General features: G+C 29.3%; 2 protein-coding genes and 1 long non-coding RNA gene across 6 annotated transcripts in view; 2 read left to right on the top strand and 1 right to left on the bottom strand.

The window, feature by feature from the left end:
- The window catches only part of LOC116186263, a 16,502-nt gene extending 12,615 nt beyond the window's left edge, over positions 1-3,887 (top strand). The window contains exon 3 of the long non-coding RNA XR_004151224.1: positions 3,307-3,887. This is a non-coding gene — a long non-coding RNA (uncharacterized LOC116186263). The remainder of the gene's footprint in view (positions 1-3,306) is intronic.
- LOC102674706 overlaps positions 1-8,835 on the bottom strand; it is a 43,779-nt gene that overhangs the window by 29,793 nt on the left and 5,151 nt on the right. Inside the window, exon 1 of one of the 4 annotated variants that reach the window (XM_031512940.1) lies at positions 6,235-6,644. The exons of the other annotated variants lie outside the window; for them this stretch is intronic. The gene's annotated coding sequence lies outside the window, so the exon portion shown is untranslated. Of the gene's footprint in view, positions 1-6,234; positions 6,645-8,835 lie in introns of those variants that run through there. 4 annotated transcript variants of the gene reach the window in all.
- Positions 5,487-8,835, top strand: part of LOC102674586 (galactosylgalactosylxylosylprotein 3-beta-glucuronosyltransferase I) — an 11,895-nt gene continuing 8,546 nt past the window's right edge. Inside the window, exons 1-2 of the mRNA XM_031512942.1 lie at positions 5,487-5,593; positions 5,736-5,913. The gene's annotated coding sequence lies outside the window, so the exon portion shown is untranslated. The remainder of the gene's footprint in view (positions 5,594-5,735; positions 5,914-8,835) is intronic.

Here is an 8,835-nt window from a genome sequence, read left to right as displayed (position 1 = left end):
ATTTCCAAACGACACGTGTATGTATGTACAATCCGTGAAAATTCGTACGTCACTCGCACGTACGTATATATATATATATATATATACACATACACATATATTTTCTATCCGCACAGACGCGTGCAATGAACCTGCGTGTACGGTTCAACAAACCACGTGAGAGAGAGAGAGCGTGAGCGTGAGCGCGGCCCGAGAAATTTCAAGCGTGATAAAGCGTTGTTTATTGCGACGCTTGTGCACATTGCACCACCACCTACTTACGTTGTTTTCACTACGAGCAGGAAGTGTATCGAGGCTATTGATAGTGATAACGGCGTACCACGCGTTAGGATACGTACGTAGAGAGGCTGGCCGAGCTTTTCGTTTTTCCGAAGCGATTGGCGGCCACGATAAAAGGGGGATTGCGAGCTTGAACGTTGGCGTTCTTTTTATCGGGGGTTAGATTATCTCGTTATTAATTATGGCAACGAAGGTAAAGTACGATAATTTGAGAATCTATTTGAAGTTAAAAATAATAATGTAGAGTTTCTTTTTTTTAACATAAGTTGTAGATCATCACCAGAAATAATTATTTAAACAATAAGATTTTTATTTTGTTTTATATTTAAAGTAAAACGTATAAATGGAAGATAAATTATATTGATTAATTTTATTTAATATTTAGAGGTACGTGTTATATTGATATCATTAGAAAAAGTGTTTTTTTTTAGAAATTTTTATTTCCAAAGAATCAAAACATTTTTTTGATTGATAAAAGGATGAATAGATATATATATATATATTATTATATATTATAATAAGATAAGTAAAAATGTAATTTTTGATCATTTAATGATTGAATTTTCTCTCAAAATAAGTACGATGTAAAGTCGGCCTTTAGATTTTATTCGATTACAGTGAATGATTATGAATGTTTCGGAAACATGGCTGTGCCTGTTTCTAGTTAGCCTAAGTCCGAGGTGTTGAGATATACGCATTAGAGTTGTAAGAGAACAGGTATGAAAGAAGCAGCGAGGTCAGGGTTTTGTGGGAGTGCTTTACAAGAGCTTTAGCGTGTTGCAAGTTTCCAGCTTAATTATTATGAGTCGAAGAGTAGAGAAAGAGTGTATTTAATAAACAGATTTTTATACGTTGAAACTCGAGCAAGGGTAACATTCTGTAAAGTGAGATTTTTATAATTACGACTACTTATTTAATATAGTGTTTTTAATAGTATTAATTGTTCGAGAATTTTTTGAGAAATAATGAAAATAAAAAAGAATAAGAGGATTAAAAATAATTATAAATGACGAATCGTAATTTAATTTATTTTTGGAAGGTATAGTAAATTTATATATTTATTTGAAGGAACATTAAACGTGTTTGTTTCTATTTTTATAATCATATGGTGCAAATTTTTCTCTGCAAATTAATGTATATTAATTTATTTGGTGAAATTTTAAATTTTGAGATTGTTTGTTTGATATATATTAATACATTTAATATGGTTTAATCCGATAGACATTTTCTCAAATTCAAAAATAATACTATAATGTTATTACATATATCAGCAATTATTTGAAAAATCTATCGATATGATATATAATTCTTTTTTTTTTTGTTTTCTTTTATTATATTTATTATTTATTATTGTATTCGGATTTTATTTCGACCCCTGCATTTCCATTATTTTCCATATTTATTTTTGGAATCTCTGTGAAATCATATTTATACTCTCGTATGAAATTTTTCAACAGAATTTAATTTTCCTAAAATTTTTCGATAATTATTTCGATGGAAATTTTTAAAATGATAAAAATACCCATCGTAAAGAATGCACTTTGGCAAAGGATAATAATATATTTGATAAAAGAAGATATAACGAATATAACAAATGAAAAAGAACAGGTGAAAATTAACTATAATAAATATACTCTCGTAAAAAGATCCAATTCTAAAAGAGATGCTATTTAATGCCACAAGTGATCCCATTTCCTCTGCATACAGTGACAAATACTTCCGGTGTTCGAGGGTTAAATAAGTACTGCATGGAACATCAATCATTTGCGAATTCGTGTTGGCCTAATCTCGAACACAGGCTGTACCATAAATTATGCAGAGGATTTTCAGGGTGGAATTAACGATATCAAAACAGTTGTTGGCAAATACAAGTATCACGAGTATTGGTATTCACAAATGAACGATATATGATGATAATTATTAAAAAACAGATATTTCGTACGGCTTATCTGAATTGTACCACTTTCATTACACGTCTTATCGGGTCCTATCCTAATCTCTTCTCATATTGCTTCCCTATGAAAGGGGAAATCTGGGTTCAGATATTAAATTGATAGCAGAAGATACTCTAATCCCAGTCATAAAGTTCAGAATCGATTACACGCCTAATAACGATCGATCACTGCCCCTATTGTAAAATTATAAAGTTTTTATTATTTTCGTTTTTATTATTCATCAAGAACACACACAGAAATAGAATTTTAGATCTGAATCTGCATATCAAACGTGATATTAAATTTAATAACAACTTCAGTTTATACCGTCGCCTTTCGCATTACGTAATCGAATTTTGTTCCTAATTTTCGATATTATATGATATATTGATCGTGCAGTAAAGTTGAAACAACGTAATGTGCAACAAACAGATGTAATTTAACTTTTCCATCATAATGCGTTCAAATCGATAAATACTTCTCTTGCATTAACAAACACTCCACGCCTCCATTTCATGTAGTTGTACACTTATACAATTTGTACAACATATTTTTTCATATTTATTCAAATAACAAAAAACCTTTTTACTTGAAATATAAATTTAATTTAATAACACAAATAAAAACGTTTGATTTCAGGTGAAAACCACCGTGGACGGTGAGTTCAATGAGTTCAATCCAAGAGTTTTGCATTCCCTTGTAACCATACTATTCCATTCCATCAACCCCTTAATCTCGAGCCAGCGAATACCAAGTAACAAAATACCTTTTTACTTGAAATATAAATTTAATTTTTCTTCACATGTTCAATATTTTACGTTAAATGAATAATAATAATACTAACACAAATAAAAACGTTTGATTTCAGATGAAAACCACACCGTGGACGGTCCAAGAGTTTTGCATTCCCTTGTAACCATACTATTCCATTCCATCAACCCCTTAATCTCGAGCCAACGAATACCAAGTAACAAAATACCTTTTTACTTGAAATATAAATTTAATTTTTCTTCACATGTTCAATATTTTACGTTAAACGAATAATAATATTAATAATAATGATACTAACACAAATAAAAACGTTTGATTTCAGGTGAGAACCACATTGTGGATGGTCCAAGAGTTTTGCATCCCCTCGTAACCACACCGTTCCATTCCATCAGTCCCTTAATCTCGAGCCAGCGAATACCAAGTGGACGACAGCCACGATTTCGATCGACGTTGTAAGCGCGCGTGTTGCTGCCTCGTTCCAAGAGGAATCGAGGCGGCCGATCGAGGCAAGCATCCGAGGCACTCGTTCTCGCCTAATCAACGGGATGCGACAAGCCAAGAATTGATCACGCATCTCTGGCTGGCACCGGTTGTATCCCCCGGTCGGCCGACATCCGTTTTGGATTATTCATCGAGATACATCGGGGACAACCTTCGATCGGGACACGTCACGCGGTGGCATGGCAACATTTATTTTCTGGTGTATATCGGCGACAAGTTCACTGACCATTCGATCGAAGTGGAAAACGACCGTAGCCGCCTTCGATCTGCCCGCTAAGGTTTCAATTTGGATAAGAGGCGAGAGAAGACACGGCAGGATTTGTATTATATTGCATCGTGAAACGAGAATCCCGTGTAACGGATCGGGAAGAAATCGACACGCAATTATGGGTTAAGTCGTGTTGATGGATAAAGGCCATAAAGGTTTCAAAGAGAGGGGGGACAATAAAATTCGAGCGAGAGATTTGAGAGAAGTTGAAGAGTGGAAATGAGATTTTTTTGAGTTGGGAAGAAGGAATAGTATTAATAGATTAATTTAAATAATTCAAAGTTGAATAAAGATTACGATTTAGAAGATAGAAATATTTTCGAGTCGAAATGAGAAATAGTTATTAAAGCAAGAAATGATTTAAATAATCCAAAATTGTATAAAAGTATTCGATTCAAAGATATAGAAATTATTGCTAAGAATGGAGCAATAATACAAGTGAAAAGGAGGAGGAATTTTTTATATCTTAATATAAAAGCAAATTTATTATTAATAATTACGAAATTATGAATTAAGTGTTGATGGATAAAGGCCATAAAGATTTCAAAGAGAGAAGAGCAACAAAATTTTGAGCGAGAGATTTGAGAGAAGTTGAAGAGTGGAAATGAGATTTTTTTGAGTTGGGAAGAAGAAATAGTATTAATAGATTAATTTAAATAATTCGAAGTTGAATAAAGATTACAATTTAGAAGATATATATCTCTAAAATATAGAAATATTTTAGAGTCGAGATGAGAAATAGTTATTAAAGCAGAAATGATTTAAATAATCCAAAATTGTATAAAAGTATTCGATTCAAAGATATTATAGAAATTATTACTAAAAAAGTTGGAGCTAAAAGGAGGAGGAATTTTTTATATCTTAATATACAAGCAAGTTTATTATTAATAATTATACGTTCCTAGAAGAAGAATTCTAAAAAAATTAAAAGTCTATGAATATTCACTATTTAATAATGTTGCACTTTTGATATAATTTTAGAAACAGTTTGCACGATATCCTAATTAACCCATTCGAAGCCAGTGGACTGTTCAGTGCTTATCTAATCTAAACTATGACGCACCATATGCATCATGCAAAAACATTTGCATTCTAACAAAAAGATAGCAAATCTTTAGGGATTAACTTGTCTTTTAATTAATCCTGCTATCAAATGGCATCAATATCATGTTCTTTTATAATTGAAAAAATTTTCAATTTATGCAAAATGTCAAAAATCGTTATAAATATTTAAAATGCAATGATTCGAATTAATATTCAGATATCAGATTTGGAAAGTATTATTACTCTTCTTCCAAACGAAATTATTATTCGACCAAAATGAGATTTTGAAACTCGTATATAATTGAATAAAGAAGAAAAGTAAGTAAAATAAAATATATACATAATATATTTCTTTCTTCGAATCGATGTAGTCTCGTGTATAATCTCATGCATCATTTAATCGCATTATCAATCATTTTATTTCGATATCATTAAGCAAATTCTCGTATCGAGCATTCTGCAATGTTTTTATTCGCAAAAAAAAAAAATGATTGATTATGATTCATAATTATAATTCATTAGAATATTTTAATTTTTATCGAAAATTATTGATTTAAAAATTAATAATGATTAGTAAAATTATATATTGCTGTAACTAAAAGAAATTATTCATCGATAGATACGAGAAAAATAAACAAAGGAAAAATCACGTATATGCCAACGATCAAACTCGTGGCTTAATTCCTTAAGCATAACACTACAATGTAAACAATACAAAATCTAAACAGAGACGGAGCTCGCTCCGAGTTTCTCCGAGACCACGAATCTGCGACATTATTCGACGCACGATCGCGAGGTACGTATCTCCAATTCTGTTAACAGATATATAATATTTTATTCTTTGTTAAATATTAACAAGTAAAAAGACTTCAGTGTTACGAAATTAGTTTATCTAGTGGTTGTTATTAATATATTAATTTTATTTTATATTATTTTAGTTTATTTTTTTTTTTTTGTTCAACTATATACAAGTTTCGAATTCACAGGATTATAAATTTTCACGATGATTTAATCCAGTATTGAAATAACATCAAATTCATGCAATTTGGTTCTAACAAAGAAAATCGAAATTGTGAAATCAGGAAACAGAATTGTTCGATATATAATTCATTTAAGGTAAGCAATTTCTTCCATTCCTGTGTTATATTTTTATATACTTATATTCTATTTTTAATATTTTCGAGTAAAAACTTTGTATCGTATGGAAATTGGTCAAAATTGTCATTCATAGCATTAATTTATTCGTTCCTTTGCGTTACGGATCATTTTTTTTGGATTATTATAATCATTATACGTATTATTATTACGTATAATTTTTCTAATAGAATAGGTTTATCTTATATGATGAAACAAAAAATATCGAACAATTAAAAATTCAAAAATTATAACAAAATTAGAAATCTCGAATTAATATGATATCTGGATTAATATTCTCACTCACGTTCTACGTTCTTGTAAATGTTCGATGTAAATGCAGTTTTATGCAACGAGTACAGTAGAATACGATCGTGTTGTGTCAGACGTTCGATCGGTGATAGTTTCGTTCTCATCCACGTTTGAATCGGTTTTTGGTTAGAAATTAGAGGATTATCGAAATTATTAATGGAAAGTTTTAGAGAATTACTATAATAAATTGTAACGAGAGATATATTTGTATAGATGTACACTACGAAAATTCATGCGATAAATTCTAAACTTTGGAACGAGAGTCGTTAAGTGATATGGTTCTAACTTATGTTTTCGTTAAAATTTCAATAATTTCGATAATACATATGAATTATCTAAGTGGAGCAATCATAATATGATAAAGTGGAATTATGGATAAGAATTTTTGGCGTCGTACATAATGGAAAAAACGTATTGTAAAGTAGATGTGTGATTAATGATTGTTTTATTGTTCTTTGTAAAGATATCTTTTATGTTGAACTGCATGGATTGATCACTTTTTTTTTCGTAATTGTTGTAATATTATGCTCTTTCTTTGTTTGAAAGATTAAGTGGATCATTAAAAGTATATAAACTTTATTGAGATTCACGAATTTTGCTGAAAAAATTCTAAAGTTTTGGAATCAGGAATTGTGAGTTGAAGAAATATTTCTTTTTTTTAGAATTTCTTTTAGATAAGCATTTTTTATACAATATCTAATTATTGTATATTAATGTTTATAGATGTTAGGATTGTTATTCAGAATATTATTAAAATAGTATCATTTTTTATTAAAATACAAAGATAAATAAGATATTGAATGATAATTAAAAATAAAATTTATGTGAAAATAATTTTTGATTATTCAATTCAATGCAAATTGAAATTGTTTTAATTTATCTATATATATGATATGGCTTTTTCAAAGAAGCCATATCAAAATGATTAATAAAAAGCTAGATTTATTATAAAAAAATAAATTATAAATATAATAATAAATAAATTATATTATATAATATTCAAAAAAAATAAGTAAAGACGATACCTGATTTCAGAGTTTTAGAATTAAAAATGAAAATCTTTTAAATATATAAAATATTATTGGGATAATTTAATAAAAAACAAGATATTGCACAGTAGAACGAGATAGTCACCGATCAAACATGCGATTTCAATGCTAAAAATAAAAAACATTGAAAATCTTGCAGCCAAAAAAAAACCAATTCTATTTTCATCTATTTTAGATAAATTAAAAAAATTTCTTATAAAGTTATTGTTTTAACTTAATAAGAAAATACAAATATATGTATACATTTTCATAGAGTATGTAATCATTATTAATTCACTAAAATACTTAAAAAGAATGATTACATACTTCATATTGAAAATATGAAGAAAGAATATATTGATATTCTCTTTAGACAAGAAAGAAATAACATTATTCCGTATTCGTGTTGCACAAAACAGTAACGAAGATAGTTTCAAAATTTGCATATATATAAATCGCTTGTTTTTCTTTTTTTTTTTTTTTTCAATTTTCACAAAAACTTGCAAACGATGTATTATTTTAAATATTTTACACGTGATAACAAAAATTCCAACTATATATCACGTGTAATTGTTTCGAAACGAGGAAACAATTTTGTTATCGATAAATTAACGAATAATCTGAACTACATTTGGCATTGGAAAACAACCTTGAAACGCGACATAAGACATGAAATTCAATTCTATACGTAATGCCGGGGACTCGATATTACGAGTCGGGAAACGACCTGGCCCTGATCCAATCATCTCGTTTCAAAAACCATTTCATCCTCAAAAAACCATTCGATCCACGACCGCGTTAGATCAATCGAAAAACGTTCTACCCTGATGACCGCCTAATTAATTTCATCGAGCCAGCGAGCACGACGCTTCCGTCGTTGCTAATTCGATGAAGCGAGCTTTCCCGTTCCAGGCCGTCGATTTCGCGCCTGTCAAACTCACCCTTATGCGAAAAAAAAAGATTGTATACAGGGTGTTTCAGATTCTGGACGCAAAAAAAAGGAATAAAATTTACTCGCTCGAAACTTTGTTCCTAAGTAAAACAAGATCGAAACATTTTCAAGTGCAAGTTGGTTAATTCCCCAATTTGAATATCCGATTATTCCTTGATGTTCTTTAGAATAAGTTTAAATAACAAAATTTTAATCTATTTTTTATTTTTTTTTTTTTTTTTACATACGAGATATATAGAATAATTTATGCACAGATTCTAGACAGTGCTGGAAATATTTTATTGATCAGTGTAGATTTATAATTTAATTGAATCTGTTCAACAAATATCGCATCTATTTTACTTTTTTACTTTTCGAATATTCGAATTATTTATATTTTTCTACAGAAAATTCGAAATCTGATCGAAAATCTTCTTGATATATTGTTTATTTATCATCAAACCAATTCTCTTTATTCATATTTTAATCAAAAATTAACCAAATTCACTCACTGCTCTTCAAGCTCGATTTACACGAGAAATGAAGTTTTGAGCAAAAAAAATTGTATTCTTTATTTCCAATTCAATTTTTCATGTAGAATCCACCTTGTACGACTCGTATCTGAGACACCCT

The sequence above is a fragment of the Apis dorsata genome, unplaced genomic scaffold (genome assembly GCF_000469605.1).
Source record: "Apis dorsata unplaced genomic scaffold, Apis dorsata 1.3 scaffold_530, whole genome shotgun sequence".
NCBI classification, from domain to species: Eukaryota; Metazoa; Arthropoda; class Insecta; order Hymenoptera; family Apidae; genus Apis; species Apis dorsata.
The sequence above is the reverse complement of the archived record's forward strand: the minus strand, read 5'-3'. Positions and strand labels throughout refer to the sequence as shown.